Source organism: Pteropus vampyrus, unplaced genomic scaffold (genome assembly GCF_000151845.1).
Source record: "Pteropus vampyrus isolate Shadow unplaced genomic scaffold, Pvam_2.0 Scaffold6, whole genome shotgun sequence".
Classification (NCBI taxonomy): Eukaryota; Metazoa; Chordata; class Mammalia; order Chiroptera; family Pteropodidae; genus Pteropus; species Pteropus vampyrus.
In genome coordinates this window covers 11914771-11930010 of record NW_011888787.1, presented here as the reverse complement: position 1 = coordinate 11930010, position 15240 = coordinate 11914771, and the positions used below count along the sequence as shown (strand labels likewise).

The 15240-nt window shown below is 33.3% G+C and overlaps 1 long non-coding RNA gene across 1 annotated transcript in view; it reads right to left on the bottom strand.

Moving 5' to 3' along the window:
* Positions 1 to 2049: 2049 nt before the first annotated feature.
* The window catches only part of LOC111745283, a 70856-nt gene continuing 57665 nt past the window's right edge, over positions 2050 to 15240 (bottom strand). Inside the window, exon 4 of the long non-coding RNA XR_002782579.1 lies at positions 2050 to 2307. This is a non-coding gene — a long non-coding RNA (uncharacterized LOC111745283). The remainder of the gene's footprint in view (positions 2308 to 15240) is intronic.

Below are 15240 nucleotides of genomic sequence, written 5' to 3'. Positions count from 1 at the left end.
TTTTGTAGCAGTCTTACCTCTGCATGATGATTAGGTTCAATTACTCCTGACAGTAATAATTCCTTTTCGTTTCTTTTATTTTACTGGAATTAGGAGCCCAACATCAACACGTAGAAGCCATAGTTTTCAGCACAGTGGCACTTTAACTGTGTCCTCTGGCAAAAGTGTCTCTCTTCTAGGAACCAAGCCTTAAAACCTTAAAGCCTATAGTTTCAGGGACAGGAAGCACAAATGGTATGCATTCCAGTTTCCCCTCAAAACACATAACCACGAGATCCACTGGTTCTGATACACATCGTACCACCTGGAGGTGCCGGACTAATAGTATTTGGTAGCTGTGAGTCAACAGCATATTAAAGATGGAGGCACTAGCTCAGTAAAAAACATCTCAAAGTGGCACCTTTAGCATCCACTATCATCTTAATTATACTTATAATTTTAGCTCTATTTAATCCCTTTTTCAAAAGGTGTGAATATTGCAATTTTCCCACCCTAAGCTCTTCATTGTCTTTTGTGAGTATGGAGGACACTGTCTCTTTAATTCATAGGTCTTCAGAATGAGAGAAGCTATGCCAAAGGCCTTTTATTCACATATGGACCTGCTCTAGATGACAAGATCTTAGATTACAAGACTGAACCTGATGCCATAATTGGTTGAGTCTCTGGGCATCTTGGGAGAGTGTATTTTGGTTGTGTATTGATTGTGAGCTATTAGGAGCAAGAGGATGAACTGTGGAAGACTTTGATAATCCTTCAGAAAAATCATACCTCCATTCATATACTTGTGTAGTCCCCTGTCTTTACATCTGGACCCTATGATGTTTCTATTGCTTTAATCAATAGAACGCAGTGAAAGTGATGCAATGCCAGTTTCATACCTAAACCTTAGGCATTCTGCTTTTGCATTCACCCCGACCTTCCATGTAAAATCTCTCACAGAGAGGCCATGCGGAATAGGTGAGGCCTTGAACCTATCTATATGGAGATGAACCAAGAAACTCAGTTAACAGCCACACAGAGATCCAAGACCACTGACCCAAGCTTTTCAACCTTTCTAGCTGAAGCTAAGACATGTGACTAGAGAAGCCATCTTGGAGCTTCAAATCTAGCAGATATCACATTGCACTTTCTTCCCCTGCTGTGATGTGTCTGAATTCGTGACCCACAGAACTGTGCACAAATAAAATAATTATTGTTCTAAACCATTACATTTGGGGGTAGTTTGTTACATAGCAATAGGAAACCAAAATAAATAGTAATATTTTCCTTTTGTAATGAAAAAGAAGAACTGTGGTGTACCTCAAATACAACATTAGACCGTTCGATCTCGAGAACCAATACTACATTATGACGTCATGATATTGTTTTTCACATTACATTTCAGGTACCGCATTGTAACTTCTGTGCCAACATTTTTTCTCTAATATGTTTTTAAATATGAATGTGATCAAATGCATAAAATGTATTTCATTTTTAACAGAATCATTTTAGCTATAGAGAACAGAAAGCTTATTTTTTAGAAATTTGTTTCTATTCAGAGATTCCGACTTTCATTTTGCAAAGCCTTGTGGGAATACTTTTTCCTGGTATGCATTCCAGTAGTCTTTTTATTTCCTGTAGCAGTGTCAAAAACAGTAATAATAATATGAAAGAATGGAACAGGTTACCTTATAATATACATACCATATGGTTTTATAGTCTTATCCCTCTATTGGTTTGGAAATTCTATATGTGGTAATAGTAAATCAGCCTTCTAATTATTATCCCTTGTGTATGACTATGTAAGTTAATGGATATTCAATAATAAAGATGAACACTTTCTTCTCAAATCTTGTCTTCCAGAGTTTTCGATGTTTGTGATATCTTAACTGCATTTCTTAAAATCCTTTTTTATGGCAGGACATAGCTTTCCACCTCTAAAGTTCTAAAGAGTAGCCTTAGCCAGGCTGAGACATACAAAGAAGGCCAAGGAAGCTCTGGCAGAATGAACAAAGAGAAAAGTAGATTGAGTGTGAGGTAAAAGAATAATCAGTGACAACTCCCGGATTGTTGGCTTAAGCAACTGTCATTTACTCAAATGAGAAAGGCTAGGGGTAAATGTTTTAGTTTTAGAAAATCTATATTAGTTGTATTCTTTATATTGACATTTCTATGAAGAACTGCTATTCCATTTGAAACTGTAAGAGAGGAACTCTAGCAAAGGAAATAATTTCACTCGGTGTAAAAGAACCAACTAGAAAAATCTACGATGGGAACTAGTCATTGAAGTGAGACATATGTCTATCAACTTGTCTTCCAGCTGTGGTTCTAAAAGAAAAAAAGACAAAAACAGAAATAAAAAGCTTTTAGCACAAGGACATTATAAGAGAGTCTAAAGTAACACTTATATTGAATAAATACTAGAGCCTATTTTTCTAGACATATCTTTCTCTATAAAAGCCTGAATTTAAAAAAAAAAAAAAAAGGTGAGATCTTATAAAAGCTTTTATAGCATATTGCAAAAGGAAAATTATCCTATATATTCCAAATAAATATATGTTTCTGCAAATTATAACCTACAGGAAATAAAAATTATTGTAGAAAATATTTATTTAGTACATTAAAAATATGCAAAAAATATGCCTCTATAAAAGATACTGGAATTCATAAGGAAAAATTAACCTAGACAAAGAATTACAGTGTAATTGACAAAAATAATGACAACTTGAAAGAGAATTAAAAATTAAATATCTAAATAAAGCCCACAAAGCAGAATTGACACTGGAGAAAATGGAATCAGTGGTGTTTCTCTAAATGCAATTAAAAAAAAAAAAACTTTTCTGATTTTATTTATTTGCATCTTCTTTTTTTCTTAGACTAACTAAAGGTTACGACAGATGCTACAAAAATACAAAGGATCATTATAAACTGCTATGAAAAATTATATGTTAATAAATTGGATAACTTAGAAGAAATAGAGAAATTCCTAGAAACATGCACTCTACCAAGACCGAATCATAAAGAAATAGAAAATCTGAACAGACCAATTACTGTGCTAGTAAGGAGTTTGAATCCGTAACAAAAATCTCCCAATGAAGAACAGATAGCTTCACTGGTGAACTCTTCCATGCATTAAAAGAAGAATTAATGCCAATTCTTCTCAAATTCCCTCAAAAAGAAAATTGAAAGAGAAGGAACAATTCCAAATTCATTTTATGAGACCAGCATTATCCTGATACCAAAATCAGAGAAGGACACTGCAAGAAATGAAAATTACAGGCCAATATCCTTGATGAACATAGATGTAAAAATCCTCAACAAAATATTAGCAAACTAAATCCAACATCAGTTAAAAAGATTATACACCATGATCAAGCCAGGTTTATCTGTGGTATGCAAAGATGGTTCAATATGCTCAAATCAATAAATGTGACACACCACATAGAAAAATGAAGGATAAAAATCAAATGATCATCTCAATAAATGTAGAAAAAGTGTGACAAATATTCGATGTCTTTTTATAACAAAAACTTTCAAACTAGGCATAGAATAAAGATTAAACAAAATTTAATAATAATAATAATAATAAAATAAAAAACATCTAAATCAGAAAGGAAGACATAAAATTGTTTGTAGATTAACATGATTTTACATATAGAAACTCTGGACTCCAAAACTATTTGATAATAGACATAGAAAAGTAGTAATAAACAAAATAAACTTACAAAAAATCAGTCATTTCTATGTACTAACAATAAACTATCTGAAAAAGAAATAAACAAAACAATCTCATTTACAATAGCGTCGAAAATAATAAAATATCTATGAATAAATTTAACCAGTTAAAAATCTGTACACTGAAAACTATAAGACATTGATAAAAGAAATTCAAGTAGAAGACACAAATAAATGGAAAAATATTCCACGCTCATGGGTTGGAAGAATTAATATTGTTTAAATGTTCATATTGCTCAAAGCAACCTACACATTCAGTGCAAGCCCTACCAAAATCCCACTGGCATTTCTTACAGAAACAGAAAAAACAATCTTAAAAATTGTACAGAACCAAAAAAGACCATGAATAGCTAAAGCAATCTTGAACATAAAGAGCAAATCTGAAGGCATCCACTTCCTATGTTACAAAGTTTTAGTAATCAAAAGATTATGGTATTGTCATAAAAACAGACACATACATCAAAAGAACAGAGGGGCCAGAAATAAACCTATTTATATGTATTTCAACTATTGACAAAAGTGCCAAGAATACACAATAATCTCTTCAATAAACAGTGTTGGCAAAACTGGATAGTCACATGCAAAAGGATAAAATTGGATCCTTATCTTATATCACACAAAAAAAACAATTAAAAATAGACTAAAGACTTAAATGTAAGGACTAAAGACTTAAATGTAAGGTCTAAAACTGTAAAACTTCCAGAAGAAAAAATAAGGGAAAAACTCCTTGACATCGGTCTTGGCAATAACTTTTTGGATATTACACCAAAAGCACAGACAAGAAAACAAACAAACAAAAAAAAACAAGTGGGACTACATCAAACATAAAAGATGTTACAAAAATATGTTACAGCCATTATGAAAAACAATATAGAGATTAATTAAAAATTAAATATAGGTCTACCATATGATCCAGCAATCCTATATCTGGGTATATATCCCAAGGAGATGAAATCACTATCTTAAAGAGGTGTCTGCACTCTTATGTTCATTGCAGTATTATTTACAACACAATGATATGAAAAGAATCTAAGTGTCTATTGACAGATGAATGGATGACAATGTGACATATATTCAGCCATAAAAAGAAGGAAATCCTGTCATCTGTGACAACATGGATGAATCTGGAAGGCATTATGCTATGTGACATGAGTCAGAAAGAAAAAGAAAAATACTTTATTGTATCACTTATATGTGGAATCTTAAAAAAAAAAAAGGCACAGTCATAAAAACAGAGAGTAGAGGGTTGCCAAGGAATGGGGAGTGGTAAAAATGGAAATGCTGAGATACTAGTCAAAAGGTACAACATAAATAAGTTCTGAGGATCTAGTGTACAATATGGTGACTATAGTTAGTAATTCTGTATTGTATGCTTAAAATCTGCTAAAAATAAATCTTAAGAGTTTTTACCAAAAAAAGTAAAAAGAAACAGCTTTTCTGAACTCATGTCACATAGCATATTATTTAAGTTTATAAATCAGAAAGATTAACTTTATGAACCCAAAAAAGCAATGAAAAACAAATCCAAAATGAAGCATTAGCACTCAGGCAGGCAGAAATAAAGAAATGACCTATGACTGTCCTCGAATTTCTCTTCTGCATACAGAATTTCAATGAAATAAGTTTGTGAACTGAAAATCTCACATCAACCAATTTATTGTTTTCATATGAAAGCAACAGAAGACATTCCTAGGTTATAAAGACTTGGAAAATATTGCAGCCAATCCCTCTTCTTGGAAAAGAAAAAGAATAAATGATACAATTCAAGTGATAAAAACATGTCAATATGAAAATGCTAGTGATGAATACTGAGATTACGTAAAGACATTAGATTAACAAAATTGAATACAAATCCAAATAACCTCAATAAAAATTGGCTGAAGACCTACCATGTACAGGAACTCTTCTAAGTATAGGAAAAATAAGGACGTGGCTGCAATTTTAGATAGATGGGCTCATAAAAGCATTTCTAAGGAGCAAGGACTTGACTGAAATGAGAGAACAGGCCTTTAAAAGTCTCAGAGAAGAGTTTTTGGAAAGTTCCCAGTACCAGAGGTAGGAGAAAGCTTGTCCTGTTCCAGAGCATTAGGAGGCAACTGTGAGAGAAATGAAGTGAAAGGGAGAGTTTATAGAAGTTTGTGGCAGAGAAATACTCAAGGTCCGCATAGCATTGGGCAATTTAGTCACATAAGGAATTTTGATTCTGTTCTTCGGCAGTTGGAACAGCAATGCAGAGATTTCGCAGGGGGGTGATATGATCTCTTAGCTTTGAAAAGAATGGAGAGTAGAATGTTGGGTGGGGAAAATGAGGAGATGTTGGTCAAAGGGTACAAATTCCCCGTTAAAAGATGAATAAGTCTAGAGATGTAATGTATAGCATGGTGACTATGTTAACAATACTGTATTACATGAAAGTTGCTAAGAAAATACACATTAAATGTTCTCACCACAAAAAGAAAATGGTAATTATATGAGGTGATGAGGTGTTCACTAACCCTACTATAGTAATTGTTTCACAGTTTATGAGTATCAAATTATCATGTTATATACTTTAAAGTTACACAATGTTATATGTTAGTTACATCTCAATAAAGCTGGATAAAAGGATCACTTCATAGTTTTACAGGTAATAGACTACAAGGTCTCAGGAAGACTAATTAGAAGGCTATTGTAGGAATTGTCTCCATGATCTCACTTTAATAGAACAGACTGAAGCATCTTACAGGAAAGGTGAGACAGGCATTTCAAATTCCTTATTAAGGCTAAATTTACTGTATTTTGATAATTGGAGAACTACATGTTGAAGTAAGCATTTGATAAGTTTAAATACAAGTCCTTGTAGAATCAAAAATAAACTTCTTAAATTCCAAATAACTATTGAAAACAAAAGTAAACGAAACATGAGTGCTATTTTCAAGTTCCTTCAGGGGCTAAGCTAATTGTAAAATGGGTTAAATTGGGCCACTAGAGGCTACTTAAGAATAGATTATGTTGAACTGGGCAGTGCCCCTGTCCCTCCAAAGTAGGAGAAATTACTTAACTTCACACATGTATTGCCAGATTTCACTATTTATCAAAAGATGGTGGGAATCTGAATTTTTAATGTGAAATTTCCAAATTTGTAAAGCACAATACACATTTGATTCCCCCATTGATCTTCTCTAATTGCTTAATTTTAAAAAGGAATAGATTTGAATTGTTGGCTGTCGGTTGGCAAAATCAGTTCCAGATAGTGAACAATGGAAAACATCAACCATTAAAGCAGCACAAAAATCTGAATGCATCAAATAAAGTTATAGAAGTAAGCCTAAACTCTTCTACTTAGCATACTCTTCTACTTTTAACATATACAAGAGGTTAAATTCTCTAATTAAAATAACTCACATACCAAGGTTTTTAAATTTATTTTATTTATACTTCTCTCAGTTTTTTAAAATGAGGTAATTAAATTTTACTGCTATGAGATTCACCAAAAAACAAAATCAAAAAGTTAAAAATAAAAATATGCATGAAGTTAAACTCAATGCCGACAAAGCCTTGGAATCCTATTATAAGATATTTTTTATCAAGGTCAGTGAACATTAAGAGTAATTGTTCACTCATCCATGAGCTACTGGATGAGATGATCCTATACTTCTATTACCACAGAACTCAGAAAAAAAAGAATCTAAAGCATATTATAAACAAATAGCACCAGCAAAAGAAAATAATCATAAATAGTCAAACGAAAGGCAACTATCAAAATGAGTTTTTCTGGTGGTCCTGAGAATGGCTTTTGTGCACAGAAAAAAAATTTGCAGTTAACTCATTATTAAAATTAGTATTAATTTATTGAAGTTATAAATTCAAAAAGCTTCCCCCTCATATGTTTAAGGTTCTAATAAATTAAAGAACCACCCCCCGCAAAGGTAGCCACATCCCAATCCCCAGAACATATGACTATGTTATACTACGTGGCAAAAGAGACTGTGCAGATGTGATTGAATTCAGGATCTTAAAATAAAAAGACTATTCTGTATTTTCCAGTGGGCCCAATATAATCAAAGGGTCCTTATAAGAGGGAGGCAGAAAGGTCAGAGTCAGAGAAGGAGACACAAGCACAGAAATACGGTTTAAAGGGGAAGATTTGAAGATGCTGTGCTTGAACATGGAGACAAGAGCCGAGAGCCAAGGATGGCAGGTGGCCTATAGAGGCTGGAAAACTCAACAAAATAGATTTTCTGACCACAAAGGCCTTCAAAAATAAATAGCTCCTCCTTCCTTTCCATACTCTGGGCCTTCCAGGAGTTCCTGTCTTTGAGCAACTCTGACCAGGTACCACAAAATGAAGAGGAATCTGGGAAAGAGTTTCCAGACTTAGTAGCAGTAATGCCACTTTACAACAGATAACCCAGGATACATTGGTAGAATTCATTAGGTTTATTTATCTATTAATTAATATTGTAAATTTGAAATGATATTCTAGGACTCCTAGGTATTTCAGATATGGTAACTGACGTGCTCTACTTTTCATTTTATTTTTTTCTGTTTCATTTTGTAAGTGGTTAACATTTTTCTATTATTAAAGCACATAAAATTTATATTTGGTTTTTCACTTTCAGCTCCATATTTCCTCTGAACTTGGTCCTAAATAAAATATAGTCAAAGTTTATGACTTTGCCATTGCTTTCCAGTTACCCCTAGTTTGATTGAGGTTCACCTGCAAGCTGTTTCCTCAACAAGGACTTTGGGGAGCAATAATCCCTGAGTGCTTGTGTGTCCATAACAACTCGTATGTTGAATTTTCACTTGAAGCACAACTTGGCTTATATGTTTTCCCTTGTTTGTCACATAAATATTGCTTCATTGTCTATGCTAAATATCGCTGAGGAAAATATATAATCTGGTTGATTTTTTTTCCCCTCTTCTAAGTGACTAGATATTTTGGCTTAGCTTTACAAAGGATCCTTTAAGAACCAATCTTTATCAAACTGTATCTTATTATTGATTTTTCTGGTTCAAATTGCCCTGACATATGACATGTATTTTCAAAAACGTAGGTCTAAGACTTCTTTTATTTCAGGAATGTTTTCTTGAATTATATGTTTCTATATTCTGTTCCATTATTTTGGCTTTCTTCTTAGGGAACTCCAATTATGTGCATTTGATCTCCTTTGTCTTTCTTGTGTATCTAACTATCCCCTTTAATCATTTTTTTTTTAACTCCTCTTTTCTCATTCTATACTCGAGATCCCTTTCTGTATGATCTTCAGTGTTTATGTTGCCTTGTTCTCCTTCCAATTTGTCTTCACTTTTGTGTTTTTTTGTTCTTTCTACTTTTTTCTTGGTTCGCCAATGTACATTTCATTGTCTCCTGTTTTCTCACCACATTGGCCCTAAAATCTTGTGTTTTCGCTTTGGGTCTTCTTTCATAGAAATGATTCTTTCTTCCTTTTTTTTTTTTTTAACTTTTAATCCATGGTAAAACATTTGGTCAGAACTTCCATCTGTTATTTCTCATTTTGTGAGGTGTCCTTTGGGGAAGTCTTTCCCACTTTTTTCTTCTAGTAGTTTTGTGTCAATTCCAGGTTAGCTTCAATTTTGCTTCTTACTATGGAATAAACTAAAATTTTCTTGTCCAGCTATTGCAGGAGTTTCTTTTAGAGAGTATAGTTTTACTGGATTTTTAAAAGACATATCAACACTTATCCATTGACCTATTCTATACATTTCTTTCATGCACTTTGACCCATTTGTTTTTTCACTTCCTACTTTGTCCTTCCCAGATCCCACAGCCTTTGATTCCTGTTGGCCTTTCCTGAGATCTGTTGCTCCTGAATCTCTTTGTTATTCCATTTTTCCTGTGTGTCTTATGCCTTGCAATCCTTTCAGTTTTATGACAATCTTTGTTGCTTTTAGCAGCCTTTACGCTTAAACAACAACAACAACAACAACAACAAACTATGGGGACATGTCCACTTTCTAGTTTCAATATAAAAGGAAATTGCAGAGATTTTTTTTTGTCTTATTTTTATAAGATGTATTAGAGAAAAATGGGAAACAGTTTAAGCCTCTATTTACTAGAAGTAAAGAATTCTATTTTTACTTCTGAAATGCAAGTTTATAAAAAAAATATGTCTTTATGTTCAGCAGCCTGTGATAAAATTTCTTACATACTACGAGCTGTTTTAATCTTCAGAATCATTTCTTTCCTAATTTGTTCTTAATATATTAGAAATCATTTTCTGTTCCACTGAGTTCTTCCTTGAGAGACACTAATTATACTTTACTGAATCATCTTTTCTTTAACATCTTTCTTTTTTAATAAAATGTGTACATTGGATTTATCTCAACACTTTCCTTTATATCAGTATTTTAATTTTCTGTATTATTGATACTGTATCTTGCTATTTTTAATTTTTAATTTAGTTCATTATAATGTTGTTTGTAGCGTCAATTTATTTCTTGACATGTGTAATGGATGCTGTGATGCACTACCCAGACTGCCCCTTCATGACAGAGGTGCTTAGTTGGCAGCAGTGTTGACTGATAATGGCTCACAACTAAATTTCTCTTTGAGAATTGCCCTGGACCAATGGGAGCTTTCTCAAACAAAGTTACATGCCTCCCGTCCTCAAGAACAGTTCATATCAAATGACTGGCCCATGGGAGCCATACACAAACTTGACCTCCTTGCCATAATTCAGGACAACTTCAAATGGTCTCGCTCCAGGATTAACTTCCCCTGGGATTAGTTGAGGCCTCTGTTCCAACTGCATTACAGTTTAACTCCTCCCTCTTTCCAATCTTGTTTCCCTTGTTCCCTAATACACCTTGTTCCTAAGAGTATTTGTAACATATTAAAAGGGCCACAAATTCTTTGCTAGTCTTGCCACTAGAGGTAAGGCGTATGTTTCTTCTCCTTGAATCCGGGCTGTCCTATGTCTGCTCTGACCAACAGACTACAGTGGAAAGAGCACTGCCAGTTTAGGCCTAATCTTTAAGAGAACTGAGAAATTTAAGAGGTCCTGAGATTAAGTGGAAAGAGGGAGGAGCTCAGCCAACACACAGTCTTCTAGTTCTCTCTGCCAAGACATCAGGCATGGGAGTGATCTGCAGACAGGCTAGCTGCCAAGTGAATATACCCTCAATGGACTACTGACAACTCCACATGAAGCAGAAGAATCTCTCAGCCAAGATCGGTCCACATTCCTGACCCACATGATTGTAAGATACAATGAAATGATTATTTTTCTTATATCATTAAATCATTTTATTATGTAGCAATAGATAACTCAAACCATACTCCAAAATAAATATCTCACATTCAACCTCCATTTCAGGGCCTGTATCCTGAGAAATAAAATGTAAGGCAAATTGATATGAGAAGTTGTCCTAAGAAGCAGACTCTAAAAAGGGTTTGTAGTTGGATCCCCAGTAGCTGGCTAGCAATGAAGACACCATCACTTATGGTAAGTGGACAACTGATGGCTCCTATTATGATGTATCAGTTCCATCATTAAAATTTATAGCAGCAGTGAACTGGAATGACATACCAGATGAAGGGGATGCACTAGCTGTTTCAGTATTATAGGTGTTTGGGATGTGAAGTGGGAATATTAAGTACAAGGACTATAAAATCTGATGAGTATTGCTAGGTAATATTGATACATTAGTGAAAGACAATAAAAGGCTAAGGGTAATGAATCACCAGTTAAAGGCAAAGTGTGAATTGATGGCCTTGTTGCCATCATATAAAGAGTCTCTTATTTCCTGTCATGGGAACACAAAAAAATGCCATGGATGAGGCTTAGAACTTAATTATAAGGGTAGCAGAGTTCAAAGAAAGTTAACATTGTCAAGTCCAACTGGTTTGTTATGCCAAGGTCAGGTTCCTAATTAGAGGAATTTTAGAACACTGAGATTTGGACTAAACTCTGGATTAATGCAGTCAAATATACTGAATCTCCAGATTCTCCTGATATATCCTACAGAAGTAGCCCACTTTTTCCAATTAAAGTCTAGCATCTTCCATGTTAAAGATGATACAGAAAACTTTGCTTTGTAAAACAACATGTACCAATACAAGTATCTGTTCCTCATCTCTCCTTTTCTTCATTTGATAAATAATTTTGGTTAACTCACCCATCAGGGTAAGTACGAGACCTTCTAGGGGAGGAAGGGAACAATAAGCCAACATATATAATGGATGCATTGCAATGTATGTAATAGATACTGAGTATGTAATATAGCTTTTATATGGGAGCAGTTTTCTGAGATGCAGGGTGATGCAGGAGAAAACACCTGGGCAAGAATCCTGGGAAACTATGCCAACATACTGTGTAGATGGTTCTTGGAAGCTTGGAAAAAGTAATGGCCCATACAAAGTGATATAGATATACTATAGCTACCATAGCAGGTGATGGAATAAGTGATCAAAAGACTCAGAGAAGTAGACATGTTAGAGTGGATAAGATGCATGAGACAAGAAATTCACTAACCATCTATGTTCCATGAGAGAGCTCCATTTATTAAAATGATAAAGTGAGAAGCCATCAGCATTATTGAGAAATTCAATAGTAGTTGCCATCTATAGCAGGGTTTATTGTAAATCTGGAATCCTGATACCAACAGAGATCCTGGGATCCTTAAATAAGAACCCAACTGATATTAATTAAAGGTCAGAAGCATGATAATCATATTTATCATAAATAGCAAGAAGGTCTAAGTCGGAATCAGATGTACCTAGAGACAAGATAAATGAGTAGCCAAAAAAGGGTATGGCTTAGTTTATTCAATGAATACAAGATGAAGATGAAAAGTCATGAGCCTGTGGAAACTTCTCCAGTAAAATGGCCATCCCTTAACCGATTTCTGAATATTAACCACTTCTCAGTCTGAGAATCCAATGAATGTAGGAAAAGTCAAATAGCCATGAGGAAGAACCCTTAAATACCATGTCAGTGCATTTTAATGATTCCCCCAGCACATTCCCAAAAAGAATCCATGACCATTAATTTAAGCAACAAAACAATGTGGAAAGATAAAAATTAATTCAAAAGAAGTAAGAAAGGATAATAAAAGAAAGTTAGAAAAAATAAAATGTTAGAAATAAATTTAAAAATATTAGTGATTATAGCCAGTGTAAAATGGACAAAATGTTACAATTAAGTTAAAAATTATCACAATGAATTAAAAAAAAACTAAATCCAGATACAGGCTACTTGTGAAAGCTACGTTTAAAACATAATGTCACAGGAAGTTTGAAAGTAAAGACCTAATTAAAAGATATACCAGGTTCATACAAATAAAGTAAAACTGGCACAGCTGTATTATCAAAAAAATAAACTTTAAAGCAAAAAGCAGTTACAGATATAAAAGAAAACTCCATCATGATAAAAATTTCAGTCTCCCAATAAAGCAAAAATTACAAACTTGAATATACCAGATAATATGTCCACAAAATACATGAAGATACAAGACAGAACTGTAAGGAGAAACAAATTAATCCAGTATCATAGTGGGAGATTCTAGCATATCTTTTCTCATAACTTGTGTATTCAATAAGAAAAAAGAATAGAAAAGATAAAAAAATAGTGGTCATACAGTACACCCAACAGTTGGAGAAAACATTGTTTCTTAATACTCAAGAAACAGTTACAAAACTTGATGACAATTTGGCAAGGAAGAAAATTTCAACCATTTTTAAAAATTCACAATCTCTATTCACAGCTTAGCTGAGTTTTAAACCAATAATCAAAAGAAAAAAAGGAATACATTAGGAAACTAATACATATATTTCAAAAAACTCATGGGTCAACAGACAAATTAGTAATAAACAGGTTACATATCAAAACTTCATCAAGAAAATGAGAGATGGTACAAACGAATACATTAAAAATGAGAAGGTTCAAATATGTGGTGACAGAAAGAAATCTAACTATGGGTGGTGAACATACAATGCAAAATATATATGACTTACTATTGAATTGTACACTTGAAACTTACTGGATTTCATTAACCAAAGTCACTATAATAAAAATAAATAAATTTTTAAAATATGAGAAGTACACATAAGATGAGATGTTATAAAATTTGAAAAGATTATAAGATGATGTAGATAAAAAATACTATTGAAAAAATATTTAAAATAGCCATTTCCAGAAAAAATTGCCCTCCTCCCCTCAAAATAGAAACTCTAAATAGTTCGTTGACCAGTACAAACATTAAATCTGTGGTAAATTTGCCCACAAAAAAAAAAAAAACAAATGGAGAAATTGAGAGTTGGACCCTACCAAATATAAAAGAAACACATAACTGCAATTTTTCACAAGCAATTTCAGGCTCTGTTTTTTATTTCTTTCTGGGCAACTTATTTAACTTGCGTGCATTGCTATGCTCATCTATAAAATGAGAATTATAATACCACACATCTCATAAATGGTTATGAAGAGTGAATGAGTTAATGTATATAATGTGCTTTCAGGGGAGTGTAGCACATATTAAGCACTTTGTATTTATTATTATTATTATTATTGAAAAATCTTAATATGAAGAGTGTAGATAAGAAACAAATCATAAAGTAATCTCATCAATGAACATAGATACAAAAACACTAAATAAATTTGGTGAGAGCTTGTCATAACGCCATTAATATAGTCTGAAGATTCCACTTTGTAAAATTGGGGGTTACATTATTGCAAGGAAAAGACCAGGGTTTCCTTGCTGAGAATTCCTGGAATCTGCTCAGTCCAGGTCTGTCCAGGTCACATGTATAGTTTAATGCTACCTGGTGAGAACCGTCCACTCTACCTTAAATATAATGAGAATGATTCTGGGTTCTGTGGCTATGAGGCAGAGATTTCTAGGCCCCAGTATTGTCTTGGCCCAGTCTTCCCACATAGCCACCAATTAACCAGAAGATTCATGACTTTATACCATACATAAAAATCAATTTCAGAGAGGTTAATGACTTAAGTAAGAGGCAAAATTATTAAACTTTCAAGAGATAATAAGAGAAAATATCTTATCTCAGGATAAGGAAGGATTTCTCAAATGAGGTTAAAAGCATTTAAAGCAAAAGGTTGATAAATTTGATGATGTTAACATTAAGAACTTCTGCATGACAGAGAGATTATTTAGAAAATGAAAATATAACAGAATACAAAATATTTGCAACATATATAATTGACAAAGAACTAGTTCTGAGAATACATAAGGAATTTTTATGATAAGAAAAAGACACAGACGCCAATAAGCTGAAAATAAAGTGAAGAGATCAATGAGAAAGTTATAGTATGTATTTTCTTTGGAACATTTTTTTTTCTCGCAATACGCTCTTTCATTCTTTTTTCTTTTTCTCTTTCTCTCATGTACTACACGCATGCACACACCCCAAGTTATTTTTTTCTTATTATTTTATGAAAATAGAAAGCAGAGAGGAGGCATTGTTGAAATATAGTTACCAAGATACAGTTGTTGGCTGGGCTCACTCATGAGTAAATGGCTACTCTCACATGTTAGCATCATAGTTCACACGAATTAAAT